We start from the raw sequence: 12,789 nt of genomic DNA on the forward strand, positions 1-12,789 counted from the left end.
TTCAACCTTTAACTTGGACCTCAATAAGGTGAGCTTCATTATTCAGACTGCCATGACAAGTCTGTGAATGCTTCCTAGAGGGTAATCAAGTTGCAAGATAAAAGAATGGTAGAAAAGTAAGAGATAAGTATAAAAATATGCTCAGCTGGAAGTGCACGAAAACAGTAGGTTTGAGAGAATTTCGGAGTGTGGAAGGTGAGAAATGAGGGTGAAGGTTAGTATTTATAGGCTGAAAAGGATGTTCGAGCGACTGGGCTTTGGACGAATGGGCCCTTTCGTGCGACTAGGCTTGACCACTCGCACTAAGAGGGTTGCTCCCTTCGTGCGAAGCGCCTTGTTCAGTTGCACGAAGATTCATGTTTGCCGTTTTCGCGTATTTTAGCCGGTTTAAGTGTTTTAAGCGTGCAGGTGCAATGTATAAGTTCAATGTATAAATAAATGCATGTGTAAACTGATTTTGCATGTATAACAAGCATGAGTTTGGGTATAAGTATGTATCAATGTTTGCAACTTTGCATGTATAATAAGTATGAGGATGTATCAAGTATGTATAACAAAAAGATCGAGTTTTATTATGATTCAAGTATCGAATTATAATGCTTAAAAAGGAAAATCGGATACAAAGAGATTATAAGTTTCATTAAATAGATATACCATCGAACTTTATAAATTAGCAAAGTTCTAAAATGCGAATCATTACATAACCTACGTGAATTACTGCAACTAAATGGACACAATTACCACCTGACCTAAAACTTACGTATATGTATTGTGTTACAACAGGAGTACATCCCATGTTGAGCCAGCTAATCATATTGAAAAATTGAACCATGCAATTTTATATACAACACGTATATCTAACGACGTTAAGACTACATTATTAATAACTTAAAGAGTAAAAAGAACTATAAAATCTATATAATATCAGCAGGGCCGGCCCTGAGAATTCCTGTACCCTGTTCGACCTCGAAAAAACGTGCCCTCGAGCCTTAACGAAATAAATAATTTAAACTGGTTTTTTCATATAATCGTGAACCGTTGACAAAAATATAGCATTCAATAAACAATGCAGTTAACAAAATACTCTCCTGCTATACAACGTTTCAATATCCACAGGGCACTAGTTGCCGCCCAACATGGACTAATTGTTTTTTATTAGTTTTTAAAATCATTTAGGTATTGGGCTCAGTAATCTAATCCCAATGGGCTAACTAATCTAAAACATATGATTTTTTTTGTAAGTGCGCCTATGTTATGTTAGTATTTGTTTGGCTATACCCTATTAATTTTTTTTATATATATAATATCGGATGTTTTTTAAAAAAATTCCGTGCCCTACGAAATCACGGGCCCTGGCCGGTGGTCCTCCCCGCCCGCCTCCTGGGCAGGCCCTGAATATCAAATCATTTTATCTAATAAATGGAGATTAAGGCTGATGTCATAAGGCAGTCCTCCCCCAATCATAGGCAGGTATTTTAAAAAGGGTGATGTCAATTCTTTAAAAAATGATGTCATCTTTTTTCTAAAACACATACATGACCACATACATGCACACATACATACATAACTTGACCAATAAAACGATTTTATATTTAAAATTAAAATTGTTTTAAACTATAACCTAGATTGTTTAAACTCTGCAGCTTATTCATTGGGCCAACCTTCTCTCCCAATTAAACCCTGTAGCTTTTTTGCACGCCATTACACCATCCAACCACCCCTTCACGCCATTTAATCAGATGAAACTTCGAACCCTAGAGTTTTGAAATTCAAATCACGCTTCTTTCTCTACTGTTACATAATCTGAAGAAGAATCAGTTGCAACATTACCAAACCCTTTCCTTTCAATCTTTCTTCATCAATCGGTATGTGTTATTCTTTGATTTGTGTATGTTTTACATATATTTCACATATTTCAATGTTAGAATTAGGGTTCTTCAAATGGGGATTTCACGATTAGGGTTCTAACAGGTTTGAAGCCAACAATGTTTGATCTTTCTGCCGTTTCTCATATATACTAACAGCATCAAAAACCCTAAGTTGTTGTAAGTCTATCAGTACTGATTCTTTGATGTTTTAGGGTTTATGTCTATATATGTTTTATTTGTTGTTTGTTTGAATCAGTTTATTGATTCTGCTACTTCGTGTGTTCTGTTTGCAGGTTGTTTGATCTTGAGAACTGTTTTAATTGCGATTTTTATTGACTGAAGCCCTAATTTGTTCATCGGAGGAAGTAAGTGACGTTTTTCTGGTCTTTAGCTTGATTATTAGCTGTTATTAGGTTAATTGGTTTCTATTAGACTTGATTTGGTGTATTTTGATTGATTGAGATCAGATGATGGAAGATATAGTTTTCATGAATTTTTAGGTGAATTTGAAATTGAACATATGAACAAATGTTTGTTGTGATCCCCCGAATATGTCAGTTTTACATGTTTTTTGGATTTTGTGTTTGTGGTTGTTGCTTAAAGTGTCATTTCTCTTATCTGCATTTAAACAACTTATCTGTTTATCGTTTGGATGAAGAATCGTGCTTTTTTTGCTTATCTTGGGTGATATAAGTTGTTTTTAATAAGTACTTTGAGATTTACAACCTACTGAAGCCATAGTTCAAGATAACTTAGCCATAGTTGAAGCAGCTCCTCAGGTAAAGCTTTGAGTTTTCTTCATTCGATATTAAATAGTATTACAAAATTGTGATTTTGAAAAATATTAAAAATTACACATTAAAATAAACACTTCCTAGGATATCTATTTCTCTCGCCTTCTTCCATGCAATTTCATTTTTTGTTTTAATTTGCAGATCAGCTAGCATATCACAGGTCTTCTGATCCTGTTTCAGCAGATGTGTGATAAATGCTTCTGCTTTTTCTTTAGACTCTGATGGAGTAGAACAGACAACTTCATCCAGCAGTGCAATGCTACTCCAGGTTTGCTTATAATATTTATCACTCACCATAGCAACTTTTTTGTTGAGTTCTTCATCTTTTCTCTGTTCTTCGAGTGACCATCTTGAAAATTCAATTTTAAGATCGGCAGTTTCCGACCAGTGGTAGAAGCTTTTGCTTGCCATTTAGAAAGAGTGTGAGTGTTTTTTGATGGTTTGTTTTAGGATGAAAGGTTTTTTAAAAATGAAGTGGTGATGTTTTCAAGTAAACTAATGATGATCCTTTATAGTGTTTAAAATGTTTGATAGGGTAAATGAAGAGTCGTCTCATAATTATGATAACCTTTTTTTGAAGGTTTAAATTTTGTTCTTTGGGTTTCTAGATATTTAATTTTACTTGCTTTCCCATGAAAACTCATTTTTCAAAGGTTTTGCATTAAAATGTTTTATAGGGTAAATCAAGAGTCGTCTCCTATATACATGTTTTTCCCTCTTAAATCATTAAATGTACATGGTTTTTAAATATAAATTTTTATTTAATGGTTGCATTTATATCTGACCTTTGGGCTGTTACATATTCTATATAATACCATTGCCAATTCAAATGTTGTTTCAACATACCCAGATTCATTCAGTGAAATAGAAGAGCAACTGTTATTGTTTTGCCTTAGTTCTTATAAATACATTAAAATGGAGTCATATACTTCTGCACAATCTGACGATTTCAAGCAACGCTTTATTAAACAAATCGAAGAGCAAGTTTTTGCTGATAGGTCTACTCTTCAAGAGTTGAAGAGGTGTTTTAACGGACTGCAACTTGGTCTGCTGACAAGAGACCAGGTTTTGAGAGACCTGATGACGATGTCGACTACTTCCGTTCGTGACCTGTGTGTTGCGAGTAATATAGAGTGTGGAGATAGAGACCTGGAGTTCATGAGAAAGATCAATGACATACATCGAGAGGTTCAGAGCTCGATGGAGTTGAAGTTAAAGTTTCTTGATTCTTGCTATTAGAGTTTAAGTGTCTGGTTAGTTTTCTTTTTTATATGTAATTGTTACTTTTTTAATACTTTATATTTTAATCGTATTAATTTTTCTTATCACAGTTTATTTTTACTTCTTTTTATGAGTTTGAAGATAAAGAGACAGTGTTCCATTGTCGATAAATTAGAAAATTTTTCATCTGAATTTTTTTAAGGTTGTTGTTTGGTACCATTTTCTCTCTCTCTCTCTCTCTCTCTCTATATATATATATATATATATATATATATATATATATATATATATCTCTGTTTCATGCTCTAATTATCCAAATCAATTAACATTTTCATGTGTTTCATCCAAATCTTTGCTGGCTTCACTGCTCTAATTCAGGTATACAGATCATTCATGAAGATTTGTTCATTTATGTTTGATTTAACATTGTAGTTTATGTTTTAGACTTTTAGATTTAAGGATCAACTTCCTTCATTTCAATCAAACTGTTTAATCTTGATTTATTTTCCTCCTTTAACATTTTTGGAAGCCCAACAGTTTCAACAAACCCGGGTAACTTTTTTCTCAATTTGGATTAACTTAACATTGTTTGGTAGCTGTATATATTCTAGGGCTAAAGTCGAAAGCTCCATTAGTGGCAGGAGCACTCAATATGGTAGTCTTATATACTCAAGTTTTTTTTGGTTTTGTTTTCAATGCTGATTTTTTTTTGTTATAGGTTCTTCAAACACATACCGACTTGCTCTCAGCTAAGTCAGTATTCTTCTTCATATAATTTGACCTAATTTTCACATCTGATGTTCCATAGTTCCAATATGTCTTCTGATTGTCCAGAATGTGTATGTTTATAATTCAACTTCACCATTCATCCTCTTGTGTTTATATCTTCACTTGAATGTTTTGATTAGTGATTATGTTTCTTCTAATTAGTTCTTCACATACTATTCTTGATTAAACAAACAATGAAAATGATTGTTTAAGTATATCATAATTTAAATGTGACTTTAGACATGTTATCAGTTATGTTGGTGTGTGATTGATAAGTGTGCAAAACAAAAGAATGATAGAAGAAGATATGTACTAGATTTTATGATACGTGTGCAAAACAAAAGAATGATAGAAGAAGATATGCATTAGTTATGAAATTGGGCTTCAGTTTTAATTATGTTTTAGGACCATTTATCTCACACTTATCTTTGGTTTTATGATTAATTATTACTCATAATAATATTTTTTATTGTAATTTTTAACTTTGTTATATATATATATATATATATATATATATATATATTGTCTTTACAGTGATAAATGACTACAATCTCATTAGAACCTTAAAAAATGCAGCTTCTTTAGGATAATCTCATGTTGTGGACTTCAGAAATTCATACATGCAGGTCGGATTTTGAAATGTTTTTATTCAGTTCATCTTTTTACCTCATATTTCAGCTACATTATTGTTTGAATTATTTGTGTAATTTAGGGGCAGTGGCCTCTACAAATGGATCAGCAATAGCAAAGATAGGCTCCACTGTAAATGGACAGGGGATATTTGTCTAATATGGTAGAATTCAAAAGATCATGGTTTTAAGGTAACTATGTAAGTTGTTTCTTGAATAATAGATGCCTTGGATATATGAAACATTATATTAATTTCTTACGTTTTATGTTTTGTAGCTTAGTCTGCCAATTTGGTTGAATCATCTTTGCCATTCATACGGAGTGACCGAGAAGATGTTAAGGTCTACAGATCAGGGCGGTTACTCTCAATTCTCGATTGTTGTTCACTCAGAAGTTAAGGTACTTTTACCATCCGTGAAGATGTTCTTGGTCTGTTTGTTGCTTCAAGCTGTCTCGATCTCTTTGGAGTTGGATAGGCGGCTTTGGGAGGCATGAAAAACAAAATTGTTAAATTTTGGCAAAATGTACTTGAAAGATGATAACTTAATAGTTGAGCTTCTCATTCTACAACTTCGATAAATTCAGGGGTGTTTTTCAAATAATGCTTCCTAGATGTTTGAAGACCTACAAATGTCCAAAGAAGTAGCACTGTGGACATTTGTCGTGATTTGTCGATCTTCAAAGTTCTAGGAACCATTATTTAAGAACACCCCTGCATTTATCGAAGCTGTAGAATGAGATCCTCCACTGTTGGGTTATCATCTTTCAAACCCATTTTCCCTAAATTTATCGATTTTTTTCATGCAGGGATATAATCTGTTTTTTAGTATTTGAGTTGGCCGATGACCCATGTTCAAGGGTGCCTTATCTTTCAGACTATACGAAGATTGCCTCTTGCTTACCATAAGGTTAAATTTTAAATTAATATGGTCTCATTCGTTAATAAGCTTATAATTATACTTAAGAATTACGAACAACCAATATCTAATCATTAATGCACCTAATGACAGCAAACCATAAACAAAGCAAGAAGATATGTTGCGAGGATACATCTGTTATCAATCTCAGGTATTGATTTTCCGTTGCTAATTTCGTGTCAATATAAATCTGATTCTTATGAGTAAAGTTATTCTAGAAATGCTATGTTTTCCGTTTACATCTCAGGTGAGCAAGAAGAGAGGAAGACACAAAGGATGTGAGCAAGAAGAGAGGAAGACACAAAGGATGTGTCAAACACAGTTCAGATGATACAGGTTCAGGTAATAAGAAAAAACCTTCTGTTGAAGAAGCAACCAGTGATAGTGTTTTGGTGGAAAACGTGGATGGGTCGGTGACATTGTCGAGGGTTGTCAGAAAATGCTATCACTGGTTGCTTCTTCAACAGTGATAAGAAGAAACCCTCTGTTGAAAAAGCAACCACGTAGCATTTCCTGACAACCCTCGACAATGTTGCCGACCCTTCCATGTTTTCCACCAAAACACTATCACTGGTTGCTTCTTCAACAGAGGGTTTCTTCTTATTACCTGAACCTGTATCATCTGAACTGTGTTTAACACATCCTTTGTGTCTTCCTCTCTTCTTGCTCACATGAACACGAAAGAGGTTATCTTGAACATGAGTAATAACACATATCAGTGTTTATTTGTTTGTATGTTTTATTGTATGTAAGACTTTAAGCTGTGGACTAAAATTTTGTTTAAAGCGTTATGTAGTTTTCAAGTTTTGTTGGTTTATTATAGTGTTTTCGTTTCATTCATTAGTATTTGTTGGTTTAATATTAAATATATATTTTTTATTATATTTTTTGGCATGTAATAAATGAATCATAATCGCAATCAATTAATGAATAAAACGTAAAGCACTACGTAATTATGATTGTTTTCATTGAAAGATTGATATCATGTTCTAATTTTAGTGTCTCATTAGCATACGCTGTTTAATTATTATTTATTTCATTATCGATTAATATTTATCGTTGTAATGTTGTTAGCAAATATAAAATGTTCATCATATGACATTTCTTATTTTCTATCAATTAATGAATGATTTTTAAAACATTATATACTTACGATTGATTTGATGGAAAATTTTATCTAATGGACTAAAACAAACCCGTGTGTTACACGGGTCATAAGCTAATCAATTATAAAAGCCAAAAGATACTATTAATTATTATTAGAGTAAATTACGTTTTTGACCCCTGTGGTTATATCACTTTTACTATATTAGCTCAAAATAAGAATTTTTAACATATTTGCCCCCATGGTCTCTATAACTAACCATTTTGGCCCCCATGATCTCTAGACTTAGGGGCCAAAATTGTTAGTTATAGAGACCATGAGGGCAAATATGTTAAAAATTTTTATTTTGGGCTAATATAGTAAAAGTGATATAACCACAGGGGCCAAATACGTAATTTACTCTTATTTTTATTACTTATAACATAAATAAAAGCCAAAAGATACTATTAATTATTGTTACTTATAGTATATAAGAAACTATTATACTCTAAATATATAGTGAAACCAATAATAAATATAAAAAGCATTTTATAATATCCAAACTGATGCTCTAGTGTAGAAGTTTTTTTAAACACTAGATTTTTTTTAATTGTAACCTTAAACGGGTCGGCATGCTGGAAAAACACTAGATTTTTATTAATTTTAACCTTAAACAGGTCGGCATACTGGAAAGAGTCGGCTTAGGTTAATCTGAAGTTGACCCATTTAGCAACAAAAACTCATTTAGCCTCAATGCTACTTGTTTCTTTTATGTCACAGGTAGTAAGAAATTGTATATAATAAGATACTAACATGATGTGATATGATCTTAACTTATGAACTTTTATTTTGTTGTAGTTGAATTATTGCGAATATATTATTGCAAATATATCAATGATTAATTGTTTATAAATATATTAGTGTTTCGTGAAGGTGTGTTTGGTAATGAGTGCAGAGTTTGATGTCTGGCGTGCACTATCTTGACTCACAAAAGAAATTAGGCATCTAAGTTAGTCCATCAAATCAAACCTTTTGCCCATTTTGGGTACAACTCTTTAAACTATTTGAGCGTCATGCCATATTGTTTGTGTTTTAGTTTATTATTTAGTTACATAAACAATTTGTTTTAGGATTTGAATTATTTAATATGGTGAGAAAACGTATTGTAATGAAGAAAGTATAATCTTACATTGTATATGTAGGCATAGCATTCCTTAGTGTACAAATAGGCTTAGGGTGTGCGGAGCGGGATGCGGCAAACGTCGGCAAAAAGGTTTGCCGAGCGGCAAACACCGCCGCCGAGGTTTTTCCGACGCGGTGAAACATGTGGTGCGGGGATGGCATGCCGATGCGGGGAAGGTGATTGAGAGAGAGAGAGAGAGGGTATTGTGGGTGGGGTCAATTCCTATCTCAACCAATCACAACTTTTTTTTTTTTTTTTTGAATAGTTTACCAATTCACCAAGTGTCTAAACCATTGCCAACACTTTTCACCAAAGTTTAAACACTTTTGACTCATTGACATGGCGCGCTCTGATTGGTCGGTTTTTTGGTTTGCCACTCCAAAATGTTTAACCACTCCTTACACCCTTAGGGTGTCCGGAGTGGGGTGCGGGGAGGAGTGGCAAACTAGTTTACCACTCGGTAAACACCACCACCAACAAAGTTTTCCGATTCCAAGTTTACCAAATCGGTGGTGTGATGCCGATGCGGTGAAGTAGAGGGTGTGTGTGGTGGGGTGAGGTTCATTCCTATCTCAACCAATCATAACTTTTTTTTTAAATAGTTTACCACTTCATCAAGTGTCTAAACTATTGCCAACAATTTTCAGCAAAGTTTAAACACTTTTGTCTGATTGACATGGCGCACTCTGATTGGTTGGTTTTTTAATTTACCACTCCAAAATGTTTAACCACTCCGTACACCCTTAGTAAAAACAGTAGCTCGTAGTTTAGGCTATAGAGTTCACTTTATACCGTTTATATACATTGACTATACTAATCTTCATATGGTTAGTGCTTGCATAAAATATTATTGAATTGGCTAACAGATAATTTGCCTAATAAAATATTGAATTGGATAAATTGCCTAGAATTTCTCCACTTTAAAGTCAAAGCTTTAGATCATGGAGAGGAGACTAAAACCTAGTGAGTTTGCAAGAGATTTATATTTTGAGGAAGACTGAAAGTAGGGCTGTAAACGAATGAACGTTCAGTGAACAGTTCATGAACCGTTTGGTGGGAAGTTCGTTTATGTTTGTTCGATTAGTTTAACGAACGAACACGAACAAAAATTTTTGTTCGGTTAGCTTAGCGGACGAACATGAACAAATGTCTCGTTCATTCGACTACATTCGTGAACGTTCGGTAATATGTTCGGTTATGTTCGTTCGACTATTCTAAGACATTTTTTGCTATAATTATGTCTAAGTTAGTTAAACTTGATTCATCGTTTGGTGGTACAGTAGACATCTTGTGTTTTGATTTATCATTTGATGGTTGTATTTAACTACCTATATCCAAAGTTTAAGGATAACAATGTTTTTATTTTGAGTTAATTACTGTTTTCGTCCCTGAGGTTTGTCAAAAATAACGGTTTCAGTCCATTAGTTTAAAAATTGCGATTTCAGTCCATTAGTTTCATTTTCGTAACCATTTCAGTCCACTAACTTAACTCCATCCATTTATTTTGTTAACCTTGAGTTAATTAACTAATTAAGGGACGGTTTGCGTCAGTTTTAAAAACACAGGGACTTAAGTGTAAACTCTAAAACATTAAAACATAAAAAATAGTAAATTTCAAAAAATCAAAAAAAATCCAAAAAATCAAACAAATTCCAAAAAATTCTAAAAAATAATAAAAATTCTAAAAAATCATAAAAATTCTAAAAAATCCAAAAAATCCGTTTCGGCGCGAACTGTTTCGACCCGAACCGTTTCGAGCTGAACCGTCCGTACCGTTTCGACCCGAACCGTTTCGACTCGAACCGTTTCGAGCTGAACCGTTTCGACACGAACCGTTTCGACCCGTACCGTTTCGATCCGAACCGTTTCGAGCTGAACCGTCCGAACCGTTTCGACGCGAACCGTTTCGACCCGTACCGTTTCGAGCCGAACCGTTTCGACCCGTACCGTTTCGAAGCCGAACCGTTTCGAGCTGAACCGTTTCGAACCGAACTGTTTCGACCCGTACCGTTTCGAAGCCGAACCGTTTCAAGCCGTACCGTTTCGAACCGAACTGTGCCGTTTCGAACCGAACCCTTTCGTGCTGAACCATTTCGAACCGAACCGTGCCGTATCGAACCGAACCGTTTCGAGCTAAACCGTTTCGAACTGAAACGTTTCGAGCTGTACCGTTTCGAACCGTACCGTTTCGATGCGAACCGTTTTGAACCGAACCCTTTGGACCCGAACCGTTTCGAAGCCGAACCGGTACGGTTTGATACAGCACGGTTCGATACGGCACGGTTCGCGTCAAAACGGTACAGCTCGAAACGGTTCGGTTCGATACGGCACGGTTCGGTTCGAAACGATTCAGCTCGAAAGGGTTCGGTTCGAAACGGCACAGTTCGGTTCGAAACGGTACGGCTTGAAACGGTACGGCTTCGAAACGGTACGGATCGAAACGGTTCAGCTCGAAACGGTTCGGCTTCGAAACAGTACGGGTTGAAAAGGTTCGGATCGAAAAGGTACGGGTGGAAACGGTTCGCGTCGAAACGGTTCAGCTCGAAACGGTTCGAGTCGAAACGGTTCGGGTCGAAACGGTACGGACGGTTCAGCTCGAAACGGTTCGGGTCGAAACAGTTCACGCCGAAACGGATTTTTCGGATTTTTTAGAATTTTTATGATTTTTTAGAATTTTTATTATTTTTTAGAATTTTTTGGAATTTGTTTGATTTTTTGGAATTTTTTTGACTTTTTAAAATTTACTGTTTTTTATGTTTTAATGTTTTAGAGTTTACACTTAAGTACCTGTGTTTCTAAAACTTACGCAAACCGTCTCTGAATTAGTTAATTAACTCAAAGTTAACAAAATAAATGGATGGAGTTAAGTTAGTGGACTGAAATGGTTACGAAAATGAAACTAATGGACTGAAATCGCAATTTTTAAACTAATGGACTGAAACCGTTATTTTTGACAAACCTCAGGGACGAAAACAGTAATTAACTCTTTTATTTTTTATTTTCAAGTTAAATATTCGTTTGTGTTCATTTTTATATGCTTGCGTTCTTTTGTGTTTGAGATCAGTATTCACGAACTGTTCGTGAACAACTGAATTTCTTTAACGAACGAACACGAACATAAACTTATGTTCGGTATGTGTTCGTGAACAGTTCGCGAACATATTAATTTCCATAACGAACGAACACGAACATGGTCTTGTTCGTGTTCGTTCGGTTCGTTTACAGCCCTAACTGAAAGTATAAATATAATACAAAATTACGAAAAGATTTCTTTTATGTATGCATAAAATTGGGGTAATTTGTATTCTACGTTCTTTAAGTTCAGTATAATTTCAGAGTTATCCTTTAATTAATAAAATTAGAACGTATGACCTTTATATTTTAATTTCTTTACAGCAGATGGTATTTATGATTTAATTTCTTTATAGCAAATGTCCTTTATTTTTGTAATCTTTTAAGGGAGAAAGGACACCGCCTGTAAATTAATTAGAACATAAATGACATTCGCTGTAATTTCGTTAGTTAAAGGACAACGTTAGAAATTTTGCTAAAACTTAAAGGACCTAAAATCCAACTTACCCCATGAAATTGCAAATTTCCGTCTTTAGGTTTAGAAATCACACAAATCAACCTTTTGTTTTGTATTTTCTTGCCGTTCTAACCTTTAATATAAATCAATCCACTTCTTTAATGGTAGATCAATTCAAACCAGTCATCGGCTACCCAACCAGCACCGCCACCACCTACCCTTAATTACGTTGTCCCACCACCAAGGCACATACTTTCAACCCTTACTACTCAAACTCGTAAAAAACCACAATTGTATAAATGTTAACTCTCCTCACTAGCAACATAGTTAATAAATAAGCATGAGCGAAAATCCACAGTTTGTCAATAACCATATTTATCATCTTTAAATTAATGTCAAATTGCAAATGAATTACATCATTAGCAAACCAGTTTAATCGATTTTATGGAGAATTAATCGAACTGTTTGGTGGTAGAATATAAAGTGCGGTCATGAGTCGTCGGAAGGTGGGTGTGGATTGGCGATGAGCAAACGACCAAGGAGAAGAATCATGTTGTGTGCCAATTTAAATTCATTTAAGCTAATAAAATAAATCTAGCTTAGTGTCACATGAAAACAAAAACAATTACGTTTATAAATGAAAGTGGCCATGTAAGATTAAATATGTATTTATATGTATTTAATCTGTCATCATTATCATTTATATAATATAGATCAAAATATATAAAAACCTATGAGTAGGAGTTGGCTGCAAAGCCAATTTATCTGTATTTCGATTTTCTGCTGGCATGTTTG

This window comes from Helianthus annuus, chromosome 16 (genome assembly GCF_002127325.2).
Source record: "Helianthus annuus cultivar XRQ/B chromosome 16, HanXRQr2.0-SUNRISE, whole genome shotgun sequence".
Taxonomy (NCBI): domain Eukaryota; kingdom Viridiplantae; phylum Streptophyta; class Magnoliopsida; order Asterales; family Asteraceae; genus Helianthus; species Helianthus annuus.